Source organism: Ambystoma mexicanum, chromosome 5p (genome assembly GCF_040938575.1).
Source record: "Ambystoma mexicanum isolate Mex_15411 chromosome 5p, UKY_AmexF1_1, whole genome shotgun sequence".
NCBI lineage: Eukaryota > Metazoa > Chordata > Amphibia > Caudata > Ambystomatidae > Ambystoma > Ambystoma mexicanum.
The window spans coordinates 548303013-548322360 of NC_090930.1; positions in this window are offsets into that span (position 1 = coordinate 548303013).

Genomic DNA, 19348 nt, shown 5'->3' on the forward strand with positions numbered 1-19348 from the left:
TTAATATTAGTCCAGGCTCACACTAGCAATGATGCAGGGATAGTTAGCAGGTTAAACGAATTTCTGGCAAATGGAAATCAGCAGCAGCCGTTTTTACATGTGAAGAAATTGCAAATCGCGGTAAAATTCGCGGATGCGTGTTCCGCGATTGCGGTAAAACTATAAGGGGTAGGAATGCGGTTCTAGGTTCGTATGAAAGCCACGATTCTAAGCTATCAAATAAAAGTTATTGCAAGTCTCTAGCCCAAACGGTCGCGGAGATATGAGCGATTTAATAAAGGTCGTTTTTGGGTTTGCAAATTTCAAAAGCTCAAAATGACAAGTGACAAATTTTTGCAGCTAGAATGACAGGTGACAGCTAGGAGGCAGTTCTACTTAGGTTAAATAGATTGAATTAGATGAATTTAAACTAAGAGATTGGTTCTACACAGTTCTGCTGGGTACTCACACTATATTCTTGAATTAAATGGGCCTCATCACGGATCTGGTCAGGGTTTTAGACTGGCCTCTGGTCACTCTCTCTGCTGGTCTGGTCTCTTAGTTCTGGATAGATTGATGAATTTGAAGTCTGGATCTCTGGATGTTGTATGGAGGTAAGTATGGATTTTTCCGGCAGGGCTTCCAGCGGCAGATGAAATTGAAAGTCTCTATGTGTCCTGACTCTCTGCTTTTATCTGTTTCTTGAGAATGGGTGTGTGTGTTGCATCACTAGACTTGCCCCTCTCATTCGTCATTGGTCAGGCTTCCATTCCTCCGCTTGATTGGCAAACTGAACTGTGAGTCAGATTGATGTCATTTTATGATCTCTTGAAACAACCTCCCTTATCATCTGTGCACCCAAATATATATATGATCAAAATACATACTTCAGAGTTACACAGTTGTTTGAAATTACATACCCATGTCACCTATCACATGAGGTATACTCTGTCCCAAATCTGCTGTTTCTAGGAGCTTGCATTCACAAATGGCAACTTCTAGCACTTTTTAATGTGCTAAACAACATTGGATCTTCATTAAATTTTATACAACTGTTCCTCACATATCTACCCACATACCAATGCATTTTCGTTTGTCTAGCTGAAACAGGGAGTCTGTAATATTAATAAACAATGGGGTTTTGCCCCAGAACATCACACAAATTCGAGTTTAGTCTTGAATTAAAGGTACATTTTTTAAATTAAAGCTCTCAAATGTATACCTTTCTGTCATTTGATTACAAAGAGTTATCAGTGTTTTTGTAAAATATATATTTTACTTCCAATTCAGTCCTCAGAGTGTTGAGGTCCGCCTCCAAGACTTGGGTGGGTCAGTCCTCTGGGCAGGCAGGGCTTTGTTGACATTAACACAGTCAAAATCAACATATTCCTTTCAGAGGAAAGGGGCCATTGTGTGGTCTCTGGGAAGCTCCCAGCCAGTCTGCCTTCTATCAATCAAGAGGTCATGTGAGATTCTAACTCCTGGTGTGAAGCTCTTGAGGTGATAGGGTTTCCCAGGCTTCAGGCTTCTGGGAACAGCATGTGGCTAATTTTTAATTAAAATGCAGCCTTTGAAGTCAGCTAAGTCAAATCCCTTTGTCAGCTACTGCACTCAGTTCTCCTGTCAGAGTTTAGACCGCCAGCGCCCTCTTGAGGATTTTGTTGGTACTGCATGCACTTTTGGGATTTTCTTGGATTAATGCATTCTAAACAGGAATGGTTCTTACATGGTAGTAAATCCTTGCTTAACATTGTTTTGATGGGGCTCCTTACAGTAAGATGGTTATGTGGAACCCCACAAAGAGGGTTGAATCTTTAAAGTGGTCCAATGAGTCACGATTTCAGCAACTTTTTGACATCAGTAACAGTGGATTTTGTTAACAAAGACCTTTCTTTACACTGGTGGGTGGCAAGTTAGGTAACCATTTTGGTGTGCGCACAACTGCGCAGCTCTCCTGGATTCTGGGATGAAATGATGGGCGGCGACAGCGCATCCCCATCTTTACCCACTCCAATTATTTATTTTTGTTCTGGGGCAAAATGATGGGCAGCGACAGCTTAATCCCCACATTCACCCCGTCTAATGATTCCACATGGGTCAAAACCCTCCACAAACCCCCCCGCCCGACTGCGCTTTGACTTGAGTCGAGGGGGAGTCGGTTGCAAGGGAGGTTTTGAACCCTGGCGCTGGTATGTCCACATTATCTTCTTCCAATTCTGTAGATGGCACAGTTCAGCATCTTTTCCTCCATCTGGTACTGATCGATCAGTTCTCCTCGCCGGTCCTGATGGGAATATTGGGCGGTACCCCGAGCCCATTGCGTCTCTGCTCCCGGTCTCCGGATCGTCCTCCTTGGCCCGTCTCCAGGTCTTCTTTCTCCTAGGACGACAAAGGAAGAGCGGCAATACCTACTCATAGACGTCTTTCCACCACTGTTGAGATAGTGGGGCAGCATATGCATTTCATCATGACGAAACATTACATTCTTATTTTGATAAAAACAGTATAACTAAGAGACAGTTTCACGCAAATCACAATATTTTAGAGACTAGATGTGGTATGTTTTATGATTGGAACTGAATTAGTCTGATACAGTACCCGCTAGGATTCCAGAGGATTCCTCCAGTTGTTGCAGAGTGTGCCTGGGATGGCAACACTTCAACTGGTTTATGTGGACCCACTTGTCTTCCCCCTCTGCCGAACCACCTTTGGGGATGCGGATCTTGTAGGCCACAGGGGAGATCTTATCGACGATCTCAAAGGGTCCCTTCCATGTAGGCAAAAATTTGCGCTGCTTGGCCTGGTTCCTTTGGAAGTTGTATAGATAGACCCGGTCTCCCACCTGATATTCCTTCCTGGAAGTTTTCAGGTCATAATGGGTCTTCATGCTATCAGTCGATCTTTCTAGATTCCGCTGAGCATAAGCAAAAGCATGTTGGAGGTGTTTCCTTAAATTCTCTACATACTCATGAGTAGTGGAGGCATTTATCAGTGTCTGCTCTTGGGTCCTGTAGAGCAAATGCTGCGGAAGCACCATCTTGCGCCCAGTCATCAACTCAAATGGTGACATTTTGGTTGCAGATGAAGGGGTAGATCTGATGGCCATTAGGACCAGAGGTAATCGGATATCCCAACTTGGCCCAGAATCTGCCACAAACTTCTTTAATATGCTCACAATTGTCCGGTTATATCTCTCTACTGCCCCAGAAGAAGCTGGTCTATAAGCAATATGCAGCTTTCTCTTGACTCCCAGTATCTCCCACATCTTTGTCATTACTTCACTGGTGAAGTGGCTACCTCTGTCTGACTCAATCCTTTGAGGTAGACCAAAACGGGAAAAGATGTGGTTAATCATCAAGGCAGCTGCAGTTTCTGCCTTGCAGTTTGGGGCTGGGAGACATTCCACCCACTTGGTAAACAAGCATGTCACAGTCAACATGTACTTATTCCCCCTAGCCGAGCGAATCACAGGGCCTACAAAGTCGATTTGTAAATCTGACCATGGCAGTGTCATCCCCCTCTTTTGGAGAGGCGCACGGTGTGTGAGGGATGATGGCTGAAATTGTGCACACACAAGGCAACCCTTCAGGTACTGGTCGAGGTCCTGCCCCATGTGTGGCCAGTATGCAACCTCTCTTAAGATTTCCAATGTTGTGTGAAACCCCCTATGACCGGCAGTGGCCGCATCATGGGCGTGACTTAACATCAGGCTTCGGAATGAGGTAGGAACCACCCACTGATCGTGGCCAGCTTTGGATTTCCTTACCAACAAACCGTCTTGGATCCGGAACATTTTGGGACATTTCATCAACACTCTTAGGTCCTCTTTCCCAGTGTAATCGGTATCCGTCAGGGGAAAGTTCTCAGGGTCCTCAAGGTGCTGGTAAAATTTACCAATAATTGGATCCCCCTTCTGAGCGGTAATCAAATCAGCATCAGGGGTCTCCTTGCTCCATTGTGCAATTGAAAGGTCGTTGTGAGCATTTGTCTGGGACCTAGTGATAGCAGTGACCTGGATTTCCCCCAACAGGGACTCAATCTCAATTAGATCCCCTTGGATGGCCCCGGTTTTGGCCAGCTGATCAGCTAAGTCATTTCCAGTTTTGTCTGGTCCCTCTACTTTGGAATGACCCTTGATCTTTTTCCAATAGATGGTCATCTCATTCGAGGTGACCAGATCATCAATGTTTTGGATCAACTTCCCATGTTTCAAGGGTTTGTTGTTAGCACATAACATGCCTCTGGTTTTCCAATTAACCAGGTGCTCCACGAACCCGTTCCGTACATAATCCGAATCTGTGATTATGACCAGTTCGTGGAGTTGATGCTGGACAGCAGTGAGGATGGCCTGATGCACAGCCATCAATTCTGCCACCTGACTACTTCGGGGGCCAATTTTGTATCCAGCGGAGGGTTCTGGGGACTCATTCACCCATGCATTCCCTACGCCGGCCACCAATTCTTTCTCCCCGTTGTTGTCAACATGGTAAGAGCATCCATCCACATAGACAGTGGGCATTCCCTCACACTTGTCTTCTTCAAAGACTTTGTGGGGGGAATTAAGGTATGCCTCCATGTTGTCCTTGATTTTTAGACTTTCGTCCTCGAGACAGTTTTCTCTGGCACAATCATGCAAGTCAGCCAGACCTTGCGCGAGGGGACTCTTCTTGTTTTGGCCATATCGGACCTCCACAGGAAAGCCTTGCATTGACAGAATCCAGGAAGTAATTCGGGAATTACTCACATTTCCGGCCCGGATTCTGTCACTTTGGAGATATTGCAGAGGCTGGTGTGGAGTCTCCACTATGATGTGTTCCCCCTGGATAAACGGGCGGTAATTCTTCAATGCCCACACCGTTGCCAGGAGTGCCTTCTCACAATCGTTGAATTTTTCCTCCACAGAGGATAAAGTTTTGCTCGCATAGGAGATTACTTTATTGACCTTGTCATGCTTTTGATATAATACTGCCGTCAAGCACGTATTAGAGAACCCCGTCTCTAGGAAGAACTCCTTGTTTCTGACCGGGTAAGCTAGGCAAGGCGCTTGTGAGAGGCTTCTTTTGAGTTGTTTTACTGCCTCGGCTTGTTCTGGACCCCATTCCCACTTGACCCCCCCCTTCAGGAGATGAATCAGGGGTCTGGTGATCTCTGCGTAGCCCTCAATGAACTTTCTGCTGTAATTAGTCAGTCCAAGGAGGCTCCTTAGTTCCCGCAGAGTTGTGGGGTCTTTCAGTTTCTGAAGTGCTTCCACTTTCTTTTCCTGGGGACAAAGACCCTGAGGAGTAATCTCATGCCCCAAGAAGTTAACACGGGTTTTACACCACTGTGCTTTCTGAAAGGAAAGTTTTGCTCCGGCGGCCCTCAACTGTGTCAGAACATAACGGATCTCCGCTATGTGTTCCTCCACAGATGAACTTTTGATGAGGACATCATCTACATAAGCCAGGTTACCCCTCGCACCCAGGTCGGGCATGGCCTTGTGTAGAAAAATGTTGAATTCATTGCCGGAGTTGAGGTATCCGAAGGGAGTCCGGGTCCATGTGTACTGCTGGCCCCCAAAGGTAAAAGCCAGCTTGTATTGGTCCTCCCTACTGACAGGCACAGTCCAGTATCCATTGGTCAGGTCTATTGCAGTGAATACCTGTGACCCCTGGATCTGGGCCAGCCCTTGGTCAATGTAGGGCAGAGGCCATCGGGAAGTATGGACCCGTTTGTTGAGCTCCCTGAGGTCGGCGCAGAGTCTCCACTGGCCGTTCGGCTTCAATATTCCCAGCACCGGATTATTGAAGGTGCTGTGGACTGGACGGATTATTCCCCGGGACTCAAGGTTCTGGATTATTTCAGTAAGGGACTCCATTGATGCGAGAGGCAAGCGATATTGCTTCACAAACACAGGAGTCATGCCAGGGTCCGTGGGGATTGTTGTTGTGTGGATGTCAGTGCGACCACAGTCATATGAGTCTACCGCAAAGAGATCTTGGAAATCCAAGAAAACTTGTTTCAACTTTTGCTTTTGTTCCAGAGTCACACAGGCATCAGCTAGGTTGACCCTCTCTTCCACCATCTGCCTGAAGCCTGGAAAGACTTCTGGTTTGGCTATCTCAGCGGCCTCCTCCAACTGGGTGGAGAAGTCCCTGGTCAGAGTGCTGATTTGGACCGGAGGCTTCAGGTGGGAAAGGCAGCCCTCATGTACCTGGAAAATCACCTCATCCCTCCTGAAGTCACAAGTCACATCTTCCTTACCATAGGGGCAGGAAGTGTACACCAGGAAGTTCCCCCCATGCCGGGTGAAAATCCTGTCTGGTGTTGTATTGTCCTCACTGTCACTGTCAACACAGTCCTTGGGGATTGGTCCTAATAGTTCATTACCTAAATCCATGGAAAAATGTCGGTCATCAACCGCCATTCCAATAATGGTGCCTGCGGCTAGAGTAACACTCTTTAAGTCGCTGTTATCCACCTCTATTGGAATGGTGTCATGTTCTAGGTTGACTAATGGAGTTGGGTTTACCCCCAACCCTTGCTGTTGGAGAGAAGCATTTAGATGTATGTAAGCATCAGGGTTTTTCAACTCTTGTCCCCTTTTAACTTTCACTTCCAGGGAGAATTGTCGGGTCCTTTCTGGGATGGTGACTTCCTCTTTAACCTGAATTTCAACTGCATAAGGTAGCAATTGAGCTGACCTAAATGCTTTTTCTGGATCATCAAAGCCCATGGGATTATCCGCTAATCGGGACCAAGCTTTGAAGTTTATTAGGTCCAAACTAATGGCAAAGCGATTGAGAATGTCACTGCCTAAGTAAAAGGCGGCAGGGACGTCTCGCACGACCCAACAATTGTGGACTATGCTCTTGTTGCCAATGGAGATTTTGAGCATACACCTGCTTGGCAGGAGATGTTTGGAGTCAGGTGCTTCCATGTCCATTTCCCACTTGTCTATCAGTTTGAAGGTGGGAATGGCTGGATCTTTTGGGAGTTGGCGGAACATGGCTTCGCCGATGAAGCTCTTACCGTTGTTCACACACACTCGAGCGAGAACAGAGTCCTTCCCATCATTTAACTGAACAGGGATGAACAACTGCTCTCCAATTTGCTGAATATCAGCCAGGCTTTGAGCTGATTTCACATCTTTCTGGACTATAGGAGTGGGAGCTTCAGATTGTGGATTGGTATAGAATTTCAGAGTGTTTCCTTCCAGCGTGGAATACCACTTTAGACTGGAAGGAAGGTTGATTTTCAGAAATAGAGAGGACCCCCCATCACCAGTCTGTTGTCCTACTGCTATTACTGTCACGTCTGGAATTTGGTTGTTCTGGAAGTGAAATTCTACTTGGTCAGATTTTTGTTCAACCATGTGGCATGTGCCGTTTAAACTAACATGGTTGACACTCTGTTTTAATTTTATGGGTCGGCTAGTCTGAGTCCAGAGGACCTTGTTTACGCAATCTATTAGGGGTGACAACCTTCTCAGGAGGTCATTCCCTAGTAAACAAGGGGTGCCCTCTGGGGTCACAACTATGACCGGGTGTTTCAACTTATGTCGCCCGATCTTAATGTCCAAGTCTGCCGTCCCCTCGACGGGAATTTCCTTCCCGTCAAAGTTCTGCAGTTGTCCAGGAAGAGTGGTGAGAGGAATTTGGTAATTATCTCCCCTTCCTGCATTCAGTTCATCAAAGGCCCTTCTAGACAGAAGGGTAGCTTGAGATCCAGTGTCCACCAGTGCCGAGATTGTACCCTGCCCCTGTACTTGTACCGGGGCATAATATCTTCCCTCCTTCTCCTCAAGGGGGCACAGATAATGTACATTTTTGGACAACTGGTGGGCTAATTTTCTGGCTTTGGACATCGCTAGCGAGGAGATTTGGGCAGAATTCTGTGGAGAGTCTTGGGAATCTGAAAGAAAAAATTTGCAACTGGAGATCAGAGCCATTGTGGGTTCCCCTGGCTCCAGTTCTGGGCCGCCCCCCCCTTTTTGGAGGCAGTCCCCAGTATGGGTTTGAACCAGGGGATTTTCTTGCTGTTGGTTCTGGGATGAGATGGTGGGCGGCGGTAGCTCAGTCTCCACATCTCCCCAGTCTGGATTTGCATCCCTAGGGACCCATTTTTCTTTGGGAGGAGTTCCCCCCTCTCTGAAGGAGAAGATCCTTTTCCCAGGATCCTCTGAGGATCCCTCTCCCTCAAATTGGAAGATCTGTACCTCCTCCTCAAACTGAGTCTGTTTGGGTCTTTTGTTTCTCCTACCCCCCCTCTGCTCCTTAGGAGGCAGACTTTCAGGGGCAAGAGATTTTGTTTCCGGTTCCTGGGTTTCCAGGGGCTGTTTACAAGTGAGGAAGGAAGCTACCTCCAAGGCTTTACACCCCCCTTCCCTTTGTGCCTCCTCCCTGGGAACCGGTGATTTATCGGGGTGCTGCCCCCGTCATTGTTCTGGAGCACCAGGTCCAGAGTTGGGTGCGTTCTGCGCCGGCATGCTGATCTGAGGGTTCTGCTGTGCCCTCAGTATATGACCCATATCCCGCGCCATGTTTTGAACCTGGCGCTCTAACTGGGAAACCCGCTCAGGCTGATACGGGGCCCTGTTTTCTCCCCTGGGCTGATCCCGGGAAGGGTAGCTGTCCCTCCTCTGGTAGTACCCCTGGTTGGGAAGATTTTGGTACCCCTCCACCCTTGGCCTCCCCTCTCCCGGATTCAGTGGTCTGGGCTCAGGGAATTGAGGAAAGAAGGATGGATGATTTTGGGGTTGGAAGTCGGGTGGATATCTGGGGAAAAAGTTCTGCCCAGGGTTTGGTAAATTTCTGCCCTCCTGTGGGAAGTTTGGAGGGAAGTTCCCTGGGTTAGGTGCTTGGCTGGATCCCCCCCCTTGGGCTGGAGGAGTCCACACATAACCCAGGATGGGTCTGTTACCTTTGTAGCGAGGACTTACATAGTCAGGAGAGCGAGGGACCCCATTTGTGGGGCTGCCTCCCTGGCTCCCTGTCTGCGACTGGCCCGAGGACCTTCTGGGCCTAGCATTATTAGGTGCAGGTAGGTTTTTAGGCCCCCCCATCTCCAGATCCAAAACGGGGGTGACCTTTACCTCTGCCACCTTGACAGCAGCAGGGGTGCTGTTGGCTTTGGGGTTTTTCTGGGCATTGCTTTTATTTTCTATGGGCTTCTGCACCTCATAGATCCGGGTAGCCTGTTCAATGACCCAGTCTAAAGATCTTTTCTCATGAAAATCTCTCACGAGCTGGGTCATTATATATTTGGGCAAGGCATGGAAAAATGTATTGACAAACTCTCTACTATCTGTGCGCACCCTTCTGGTGGTTTGCGCAAAAGCACGCTTTAACTCCTGCACAAATTCTCGTGGGGCCTGATCCTCCCCACATTGCAAATTGTAGGCCGCCTTGCGAGCCTCTTGAGGATTTCTGTGAACAGAAAAATGTTTCAGGATGGCCGCCTTATATGTGGACCATCTTAAATGATTTTGGTCCTCCAGCCCCGCAAAGAAACTGGAGTATTCCGGGGAGAATGTCCACTTTACATATTGAATACAGCTTTGGCTGTCCTTCAAATGGAAAGTCTCCATCATTTGTTCAAACAACTCTAAGTGCTCCCAAACAGAATACTTAGCGTTCTTATGGTAAGGCGTGATGACGCTCCTGATCGCCTTAATCTGCTTTAAGGGGTCCTTAAGCAAGGCCCTTTTTGCCTTATTGGCCTTTTTGGTTCGGGTAACCCTTGTCCATTCTTCCTCGGACTCAGAGGCACTGCTCCCAGAGGTTCCCGTCTGTTCTTCCAGGTTTTCCCGGATTCTGCGAGCCTGGGAATGGCTGGCAGAATGTGGGGACCTGGTCTCCTGTGTCCTGCGCAGTTCAGAGGAGTCTTCAGATTCCTCCTTGCTGCCAGGATTTGATGGGTACCCCCTCCACTGACCTAACTGGGCAGAGGTTTTCAGGATGCCCTTAATGGGCCTACTCTCCTGGGGTTCCCCACTGAACTGTACTGTACTTGGGTGCCCATACCCGGGTGCCCACCCCTCCATTCCTGAGTGGTACTGGCCTATGAGCCCCATACTCTTAGCTGGATAGTGATCTGCCATCCCTGCGGCCCTGTGCTCATGTGCGCCAGGGGACATGGGGGTGGTAGAGTCCAGGGACTGGGGGAGATGAAGGCCCCTGGTGTTAGGGCTCCTGCGGTTATGGTCAGGAATCTCTCTTTCCCAGCGGACCTCATCTCTATCCGCCCCTGCTCCCTGTTGCAATGCAAGAGCCTGCATTTGTGCTTTCAGTTCCTCTGTCAAGGCCTTACTCGACTCTATCAGTTTCTCCTGCATCGCTACCTGTTGTTGGAGCCTATCATTGTGCTGGCAGAGAGCTTCATTCTCTCTCTGTGTTTCCTGATTGGTCCTGGAGAACTGGGCCAGTCTTTGCTGCAGGAGGGTTACCTCCTGGGCAATGTCCCTATTGGCCTGCTCCTTTCTTGCTAGAGCATCCTCCACCCTCCTGGTGTGCTCTAACAAGTTCTGGTGTTCTTTTTGGAGGTCACCCAGTCCCTGGTGGGCCAGGTGATTTTCTTCCATTTTTCTTTTTAAATGGCAGACTTCCTGGCCTAAGGTATCCCTTTCCTGACTAAGAGCCTGCATCTGTGCCGCCAGGTCGTCCCTTTGCCTTTGGAAGGCACCAGCTTTCTGGCGCTCCTGATCAAACTCTGCCTGGGTATCCAGGTCTTTCAGAATCAGTTTATTGCTCTCCTCCTTCACTCTATCTAGGTGGCCTTGCAGGGTGACTACCTGCTCAGCACATGCCCTATTGAAGTCTAGCTGTTGCTCCAGCTTTTTCTGGCTTTGCAGTAGGGAGTCCAAACCTTCTTGGTGTTCCTTCTGCAAGGCCAGAAATCTGGTATCCTGTTCTGACTTTTCCTTTTGCAGCACATCCATATCCTCCTTTATTTTAGTGATGTACTGTCTGGTCTCATTTTCTGACTCCTGGCTTCTGTGCAGCCTTTGCTCAGAAGAGTCCAGATCAGATTGGGCCTTCTCTAACGCCATCTGTTGCCTTTTTGCCAGATCATGGCCTTCAGCACATTTATTCTGTATGGCTCCCATGTATAAATATAAATATGCCGCTATCCTAACAATCTTGTCGTGCTCATCTTTGGCCTTAGGAGCCATATATAGTTCACTCAGGGCCACGTGTAATGGACCCTGATCTCTATATATATCTGACCCTGTTTCCGTGACCTGTTGCATGATGGCCTGCAACCAGACTGTTTGGTCCTGGTGAGTCCATTCACCTCTCACGAATAGTTTGTGTAAGAAGTGCTCTCTGGCTATTTTCATATCTACCAAGGTCGTCATTCTAGAGATTGGTCTCTGTCCTGACTTACAGAAGTTAGTATTTTAGTTTTGCAGAACAGAACTTTTCTTGGAGTGTCCCTTTTGAGGAATGCTTCACAGCGTAATGCAGCGTGGTGATCCGACCGGATGTATGTATCCCGTCAGTTAGCACACTGTATTAAGCTGCACAAGTGGTATTCTAACCCAGAATCCCGGATACGAGCCCCCACTTTGTAAGAGGATTCAATTCAGCACTACAGCCAAGTTAACGCCTAGTCTAGAATACTGAATGAAAACCCTTATTGATATATCTTTAGGTCCAGTTCATGCGTTCTGGATGACTACCCTTGTATAACACCCCTCTCTTGGAATCCCCCTGACCCCACTGAGCCAAGAAGTAATTCTGTTTTGCAAGTTTAAAAGGTTTATTTGATAAATTAAACAATAGGTATATATATCCCACTTTATAATAAATTAATAATTGAATAGCACACTTAATCTGATATGATAAAGATCAACAACGGAGAATCTGGCACTAGCACACTTCTTATAATCACTAATGAGTTGACATGAATGGATAAGGTAACACACTGGTAAATAGGAACAAAAGTATAATGTGGTAGAGGATGCTTTATGTAAGCTCAGGTGGATGCAATATTCAATGAATGCAGTACAGAAAATACTCAATATGATTTCAACCAAACAATGTAATCACTTTTCTCTGGCTATTCACTCCCCCCCTCTTTATGCAATGCAAGGGAATGGGAGGAAAGCACACAGTTCTCAGAAATGCAATCAATGTAATCAGTTCAATCCAGCAAGCTTAGACAACAGAAAACAGATAGGAGTTTTGAAATCACAGGCCCAAATTGCTTTGATATGTGCTGGCAATGAATTAAAAAATATGCTGGAAACGCTTTTAATTCCCTTTCAGAGGTTCAGGGTGAGTGGTATCTAGTTAATATTAGTCCAGGCTCACACTAGCAATGATGCAGGGATAGTTAGCAGGTTAAACGAATTTCTGGCAAATGGAAATCAGCAGCAGCCGTTTTTACATGTGAAGAAATTGCAAATCGCGGTAAAATTCGCGGATGCGTGTTCCGCGATTGCGGTAAAACTATAAGGGGTAGGAATGCGGTTCTAGGTTCGTAGGAAAGCCACGATTCTAAGCTATCAAATAAAAGTTATTGCAAGTCTCTAGCCCAAACGGTCGCGGAGATATGAGCGATTTAATAAAGGTCGTTTTTGGGTTTGCAAATTTCAAAAGCTCAAAATGACAAGTGACAAATTTTTGCAGCTAGAATGACAGGTGACAGCTAGGAGGCAGTTCTACTTAGGTTAAATAGATTGAATTAGATGAATTTAAACTAAGAGATTGGTTCTACACAGTTCTGCTGGGTACTCACACTATATTCTTGAATTAAATGGGCCTCATCACGGATCTGGTCAGGGTTTTAGACTGGCCTCTGGTCACTCTCTCTGCTGGTCTGGTCTCTTAGTTCTGGATAGATTGATGAATTTGAAGTCTGGATCTCTGGATGTTGTATGGAGGTAAGTATGGATTTTTCCGGCAGGGCTTCCAGCGGCAGATGAAATTGAAAGTCTCTATGTGTCCTGACTCTCTGCTTTTATCTGTTTCTTGAGAATGGGTGTGTGTGTTGCATCACTAGACTTGCCCCTCTCATTCGTCATTGGTCAGGCTTCCATTCCTCCGCTTGATTGGCAAACTGAACTGTGAGTCAGATTGATGTCATTTTATGATCTCTTGAAACAACCTCCCTTATCATCTGTGCACCCAAATATATATATGATCAAAATACATACTTCAGAGTTACACAGTTGTTTGAAATTACATACCCATGTCACCTATCACATGAGGTATACTCTGTCCCAAATCTGCTGTTTCTAGGAGCTTGCATTCACAAATGGCAACTTCTAGCACTTTTTAATGTGCTAAACAACATTGGATCTTCATTAAATTTTATACAACTGTTCCTCACATATCTACCCACATACCAATGCATTTTCGTTTGTCTAGCTGAAACAGGGAGTCTGTAATATTAATAAACAATGGGGTTTTGCCCCAGAACATCACACAAATTCGAGTTTAGTCTTGAATTAAAGGTACATTTTTTAAATTAAAGCTCTCAAATGTATACCTTTCTGTCATTTGATTACAAAGAGTTATCAGTGTTTTTGTAAAATATATATTTTACTTCCAATTCAGTCCTCAGAGTGTTGAGGTCCGCCTCCAAGACTTGGGTGGGCCAGTCCTCTGGGCAGGCAGGGCTTTGTTGACATTAACACAGTCAAAATCAACATATTCCTTTCAGAGGAAAGGGGCCATTGTGTGGTCTCTGGGAAGCTCCCAGCCAGTCTGCCTTCTATCAATCAAGAGGTCATGTGAGATTCTAACTCCTGGTGTGAAGCTCTTGAGGTGATAGGGTTTCCCAGGCTTCAGGCTTCTGGGAACAGCATGTGGCTAATTTTTAATTAAAATGCAGCCTTTGAAGTCAGCTAAGTCAAATCCCTTTGTCAGCTACTGCACTCAGTTCTCCTGTCAGAGTTTAGACCGCCAGCGCCCTCTTGAGGATTTTGTTGGTACTGCATGCACTTTTGGGATTTTCTTGGATTAATGCATTCTAAACAGGAATGGTTCTTACATGGTAGTAAATCCTTGCTTAACATTGTTTTGATGGGGCTCCTTACAGTAAGATGGTTATGTGGAACCCCACAAAGAGGGTTGAATCTTTAAAGTGGTCCAATGAGTCACGATTTCAGCAACTTTTTGACATCAGTAACAGTGGATTTTGTTAACAAAGACCTTTCTTTACACTGGTGGGTGGCAAGTTAGGTAACCATTTTGGTGTGCGCACAACTGCGCAGCTCTCCTGGATTCTGGGATGAAATGATGGGCGGCGACAGCGCATCCCCATCTTTACCCACTCCAATTATTTATTTTTGTTCTGGGGCAAAATGATGGGCAGCGACAGCTTAATCCCCACATTCACCCCGTCTAATGATTCCACATGGGTCAAAACCCTCCACAGACCCTGTAATGTTCTGGAGATAAATGGCTAGGTTATATGCCTTATTGATAATAAGACCCTCAGGCAAGCCTACCAGGTCTGGAATATTAACAGACTGAAGCTCCACTACAGCCATGAAGACATTCCGATGCTGCTTGAAGCTGATGACATTATCAAGGATGAAAGTGACCCCTTTTAGGTCTGTTACACACACAATTATAAGATGGATATCTGGGGGGGGGGTTACGTGTCTCTTCTGCTCTGACAGGGTGCATCAGTGGCGGCACTGCCAAGGTATGCTTAGCCAGTTTGTACTGTGACCTCATTTAATCCCATTATACGAGTATGCATATGAGATTGAGGCAGGAGACTTCAAACCCACAAATGAAAAGTTGCCACATTTAAGATTTCAGACAGATTGAGAAAAAGCATGAAGGAAGAAGTAACGGGGATGCTGGGGCTAGATAGAGGGGGTTGGGCTTTGCTACAGAACATAGTCTAGCCTTGTGGCATGGGTACACAAGAAGGGAAGCCAGAAGCCAACCACAAAAGAATCATCTTTGATTGGATTAGAGTGAGAAGGATTCTCTCAGAGATTGCCACACTGCATTCCCTGGCAAATTTATTTAGCTTTTAGGGACTACCGAAGTCTTTAGTACTTTCCACCACACGACTGGTTACTGACAAGTGAGCCTAACACTTGGTGCCTAGGAGAAGTGAACATTTTCAACACCAGCTGTGCACGTCCAGTTCACTGTGATGCACTTTGGTTTAAATAATGCACCGGCGAATTTGCAATGTTGGCAAATTAGGTCCTATGGGGCTGGAAGACTTAAGTATTGCCTAGCTGGTTGACACTGCATTTCACCAACGCTTGAGAAGACCATTTGTTTCACCTTAAGCAAGTGTGGTAGGCCAAGCAGAATGCATGCCCGACTATCAAGGCAGACAAGTGCCAGATAGTGCAGGGAACTGTGGCTTACTTCCGTCTCATTGTCAGTGGTTGTAAGAAACAGCCTCTTTAGGCTAATGTCCAAGAATTCCTGGAATGGGACATTCCAAACGCCCAGACTGATAACTTTCCTTGGTCTCACTGGTTAATACTAGTAATTCAACAAGGGCTAGAGAGCTATTGTCCTTCCCCTAAATGGACTCACCTCTATGAAATTATTCAGGGTTATACTCTGGAATTACTGCTGCCTCTTACCAACAATTCTTTTAAAGCTTGAAAGATGGCTTATGCATGGTCCCAGTTCTGAAAACCCCTGAGTAAACGTGTATTATTGTAGTCGTTATGGTGCAGATAACCTACACAGAGGAAGAATATCTGAAAACATTCATTAGTAGACTACTAACTAAAATAGAGAGACTGGTCCACTATTGAAAAAGAAGCATTTGCTGTCATGTGGCTGTCTGCAAGTCAAGACCCTACATTTTTGTGGCCAACTTTAAAGTTCATAGGCCTCTTAGGCTATGCAGGGGGAGAATCAGAAGCTTTTGCATTGGACCATTTTCCTAAATAGATGCAATATGGACATGCAAAACATCCCTGGATCAAGGCATTCTAACATAGATGTACTCAGTAGATACTTTTGTTTAGAAGGTGACACTATCTCTTAGATTGTTGATCTACCCTTTTTTTTGCTGGGGTCATGTGACAGAATGCCATCACCAACATATACTGTCCTGAGTTTTTATTTTAATTGATAAAGTCAAGGATCATTCTGCAAGAGAGTGTGCTGTTCCAAACAAGTCAAACGTCCACACTTGCCCTGGACTTAAACAATGTGCTTCCAGTATTTAAACTTGGGATGGTCTGGCACTTATCCCCCCCTCTCCACCGGCACTTCTCCCCTCCCCTTACCCCTGCACTTGCGCCATCTCAATGTCACTAGGCCTAGTAAAATTGTTGTTTGTCCTCCCTCTGTTCCCCCTCCCTTGCCTCGTCGCGCCTTAAACACTTGTGTATAGGTGCGTTATAAATGCCATATCATACCTTATCATATCATATCATATTATATCATACCATGGCTTCTGTCCCATTGACTTTGTAAAAATGGTATTCTTATCATTTTAGACATATTAGTTATCGGTGTGAAAGTTTTGAAAGATGTTTTCTAAACCAACCCCGCACAAAAATTGACATTTTAGAGCAAATGTTTACAATGGTTTAAAAATGATACCTCGTTGAAAAAAGAAGTGTGTTTCGCATTTTGCAATGGTTTCCCCTCAAGCGAAAATAATTAATTTCCTTCAAGAAGGTGAACATCGTAAGCCACTGGATGGATTAAAAATTCAAAACAAGTTGGCCACAAAGTGATGCAGATGTGTCTTTTGCTTCTTTGGTGCCAATCTGTCCAGTAGAATTTTAAAAAGAAATTGGTGGACAGGTGCCCCAACACCCAAGTCCTATATATATCTCCAATGGTGCATTTTAGCAAGTGCGACTTTTCAGGAATGAAAAGCCACCTTTTTTGGGGTGATGCAAGGTGCTTTATGGGAATTCCTGCAAAAACAGAAAAAAGAAATATGCTTAAAATTATATGAGGAGGGGGAGGTTATAGAAGTTTGCCTTCAGGATGGATGAGGGGCAGATGAAACATCAAAGTTTCAAAGTTTGGAGAAGTCTAGGGAATCCAATTTCAGTAATTTGCTTTTCGTCTCTGTTTGCTGTGATTTTGTGAGAAACTGCAAGGGTCTCGTGGGAATTTGATTTGTGCTAAATAGATATAAGGTAAGGGGCTGGAGCACTTTGCATTCAGGGTGGATAAGGGGAGACAAAACCAGAGGATTCTCATGAGAGTCCGTGCCGTATCCTTGAGAAGTCAGAGTCAAAGCGGGTTGTCGTTTTGCCAGTGGTGAATTCCTGTGCGAGGTATTCACAAGAGAACCGAAAACCACAAATCTATTCTCGTGACATTTATTTGTATCTACATACCATGACAAAATCATCCAAGAAAAAGAGGCAGCCCAAAATACTCTTTACCAAAATGCCTGATAAAATATAGCAAAAATCACGTGCAGTTCGGTCCAGTCCCTAATTGTACAATTAGGCACGAGTGTATTGTTCTTTTACAGTAAAAGACTTTCATTACTACAAGTAGGGTGGGATATAGCATAACAAAACAATGGAAACTAATTGGTAAAAAATGTAGTTAAGAAACAGTAAATTTGAAACAATTTCAATGCAACAACACCTATTGAATTTTTAAGACCTCTGTTCTTGAACAGATTTCAGCTCATTAGCTGGGTTGTGATCTACATTCAAGGAACTGGCCGGGGACGCTGCACGCACCTGCTGTGCACAGTACAGAAGGGCAACTGCAGGAGCACATGTGTGGTGGGAGCTGCGATACTCACCAACCTCCTTGGCAGGGCCAATTGCTTTGTGTGTGGCTGTGCAGGCTCCCAGTGCCTTTTGCAGCCTCCTGCCATCCCCTCACCTATGCTTTAAAGCGTGATCCACTTTGGGGTAGCTCCGTTGGCCATGCACTGCCCGAAGGTTGTGTAGGGTCCAGGGTTCCTTGGGGTGCCAACAGTCTGCTTTGCTATGGCAAGAGCAAGGTGAGTGCGAGTCAGGTGAGTGTGGGAGGAAAGATCCACTAGGGCTTTGTCATCTGTCTGCAGAGCAAGCACCTTCCCCAAGCCTAGCTCCTAAATGTCCCACATCAGGCATCTGACTCCTAATCAGTGGAAACGTTGAAAAACATAGAAAGTAACAAACTGTATTTTGGTCGAGTCATGCCACAAGATTTGCCATTTGACTGTGAACACATATCGTGATTCCCAACACCCCTTCTTTACTTTATTCTGTTAGCATTGTATTTGCCACCAGTGGCGTAAGTACCGTCATATGCACCAATAGCAAACATGCCTGAGCCCCAGCCATGCTAGGATTGGAGTATGTGTCCCAAATTCTAAGCACAGATGTCAGAGGCGAGTGCTTAACTTGCTGATCTATCTTGACTGACCTATTAACCATACTATGGACCACATCACGGGTTGGGCGGAGTGGTACAAATGTGGTGATAACGCTATTACTGCTGCATTACTACTACGCCCACTCCCGAGTTTGAGCTGAAAGTTGGAGATTTACCTCCAGCTTTTAAGTGGAGGTAAATCTTGCCACTTTCTGCCTGTTTTCGGTGCTATTTGCGCCACGGTAATAGCGCCCAGAATGCCCCATTGGGTTCAAAGGATAGAATAGGACTGAGGACTTACTGCCTCCCCCATCCCCGCGCATCTCGGAATCCGGCGCTAATAGCGCAGGACCGAGTTGTGGTAATGCAATTTGCATTGGGCTGTATCCCGGTGGTTTTACCGCAGGGATTCCGCCCAACTTGTGATGAGGCTCATATATCATGTTAAGATGTAATTAATTGGTGGCTCATGCTGATCAAGGGTCATTTCAATGTGCCACAGAACAATAGAAGATAAGGAAAAATACAGATATTTTCATTGCTGATTTTTCCTTATCATAGTGATATGGCAAGAAAAGTGTAACTTCATTACTAGTCCTTTAAAAAATATCTGCTGCACATAACCTGACACTTTGAGCCTGAGCCACAAAATGCTTTGTGTGCAAGTGATGGGATGTGCTAAACCACCCCTTCACTTTTTCCAAAGCAAGTGCAACCTACCCACAGAATGCATGCATCATTAATGAATGCCTTCAGATGCATTCACCTAAATTCTGCAAAGCATCGTATGCAAGGTGATGTTTCTACACATTTAAAACAGTGCCAAAATTACTAAATGGCATGTGCTTTAAAATGTATAGAAACCAAATGCATTTCTTTGGACCTCTTTGGAGCAAATGGAGGGGAAGGCACAATGCAACAGAGAGTTAATGTATTCATATTTAAACTGAACAGCGGTTTACTGAACTGCTGATGTCCTACTTGCATTTCTTATCGTCAAAGAGGCAAATACATTTGTTTTAGACATTTTTCAATCACAGGGCAATTATACATTAGAGTCAAGAGCGTACTAATGTATGAAGATGCGGACGGAGCCCACTCAC